The following is a 2,500-nucleotide window of genomic DNA, read 5'->3' on the forward strand; positions in this document are numbered from 1 at the left end:
ACCCTAACCCTGACCCTAACCCTAATATTGACCCTGACCCTAACCCTGACTCTGACCCTAACCCTAACCCTAACCCTAAACCTAACCCTAACCCTAACCCTAACCCAAATCTTAACCCTAACCCTAACCCTAACCCTAACCCTAACCCTAACCCTGACCCTAACCCTAACCATAACCCTAATCCTAAGCCTAACCCTAACCCTAAGCCTAATCCTAAACCCTAACCCTAACCCTAAACGGAACTCTAAACCTCAGCTGTGCATGGCATGTACCTAACCGTAACCCTAACCTTAACCGTAACCCTAACCCTCACCCTAACGCTAACTCTAAGCCTAACGTAGACCCTAACCCTAACCCTAACCCTAACCCTAACCCTAAAAGGTCTAATCCTAAACGGAACTCTAAACCTCAGCTGTGCATGGCATGTACCTAACCCTAACCCTAACCCTAACCCTAACCCTAACCCTAACCTTAACCCTAACCCTAACATTAACCCTAACCCTAACCCTAACCCTAACCCTAACCCTAACCCTAACCCTAACCCTAACCCTAACCCTAACCCTAACCCTAACCCTAACCCTAACCCTAACCCTAAACCGAACCCTCAGAGATCTAATCCTAAACGGAGCTCTAAACCTCAGCTGTACATGGCATGTACCTAACCCTAACCCTAACCCTAATACTGACCCTGACCCTAACCCTGACTCTGACCCTAACCCTAACCCTAACCCTAACCCTAACCCTAACCCTAACCCTAACCCTAACCCTAACCCTAACCCTAACCCTAACCCTGACCCTAAGAGATCTAACCCTAAACAGAGCTCTAAACCTCAGCTGTGCATGGCATGTACCTAACCCTAACCCTAACCCTAACCATAACCCTAACCCTAACCCTAAACCTAAACCTAACCCTAACCCTAACCCTAACCCTAACCCTAACCCTAACCATAACCCTAACCCTATGAGACCTAACCCTAAACGGAACTCTAAACCTCAGCTGTGCATGGCATGTACCTAACCCTAACCCTAACCCTAACCATAACCCTAACCCTAACCCTAAACCTAAACCTAACCCTAACCCTAACCCTAACCCTACCCCGACCCTAAGAGATCTATCCCTAAACGGAGCTCTAATCCTCAGCTGTGCAAGCATGTACCGAACCCTAACCCTAACCCTAACCCTAACCCTAACCCGAACCCTAAGAGATCTAACCCTAAACGGAGCTCTAAACCTCAGCTGTACATGGCATGTACCTAACCCTAACCCTAACCCTAATCCTAACTCTAACCCTAATACTGACCCTGACCCTAACCCTGACTCTGACCCTAACCCTAACCCAAACCCTAACCCTGACCCTAAGAGGTCTAACCCTTAACGGAGCTCTAAACCTCAGCTGTGCATGGCATGTACCTAACCCTAACCCTAACCCTAACCCTAACCCTAACCCTAAGACTGACCCTGACCCTGACCCTAACCCTGACTCTGACCCGAACACTAACCCTAACCCTAACCCTAACCCTAACCCTAACCCTAACCCTGACCCTAACCCTAACCCTAACCCTAACCCTAACCCTAACCCTAACCCTAATCCTAAACCTAACCCTAACCCTAACCCTGACCCTAACCCTAAGCCTAACCCTAATCCTAAGCCTAACCCTGACCTTAAGAGCCCTAACCATATACGGAACTCTAATCCTCAGCTGTGCAAGCATGTACCTAACCCTAACCCTAACCCTAACCCTAACCCTAACCCTAACCCTAACCCTAACCCTAAACCTAACCCTAACCCGAACCCTAACCCGAACCCGAACCCGAACCCTAACCCTGAACCTAACCCTAACCCTAATCCTAAACCTAACCCTGACCCTAAGAGACCTAACCCTAAACGGAACTCTAAACCTCAGCTGTGCATGGCATGTACATAACCCTAACCCTAACGCTAACCCTAAACCTAACCCTAACCCAAAGCTTAACCCTAACCCTAACCCTAACCCTAACCATAATCCTAAACCTAACCCTAATCCTGACCTTAAGAGGCCTAACCCTAGACGGAACTCTAAACCTCAGCTGTGCATGGCATGTACATAACCCTAACCCTAACCCTAACCCTAAGAGACCTAACCCTAAACGGAGCTCTAAACCTCAGCTGTGCATGCCATGTACCTAACCCTAAACCTAACCCTAACCCTTACCCTAACCCTAACCCTAACCCTAACCCTGACCCTAACCATAAGCCTAAGCCTAAGCCTAACCGTAAGCGTAAGCCAAACCCTAAACCCTAACCCTAACCCTAAACGGAACTCTAAACCTCAGCTGTGCATGTCATGTACATAAGCCTAACCCTAACCCTAACCCTAACACAAACCCTGACCCTAAGAGACCACACCCTAAACGGAACTCTAAACCTCAGCTGTGCATGGCATGTACCTAACCGCAACCCTAACGTTAACCGTAACCCTAACCCTAACCCTAACGCTAAATCTAAGCCTAACCTAGACC

Source organism: Falco peregrinus, unplaced genomic scaffold (assembly GCF_023634155.1).
Source record: "Falco peregrinus isolate bFalPer1 unplaced genomic scaffold, bFalPer1.pri scaffold_57, whole genome shotgun sequence".
Lineage (NCBI taxonomy): Eukaryota > Metazoa > Chordata > Aves > Falconiformes > Falconidae > Falco > Falco peregrinus.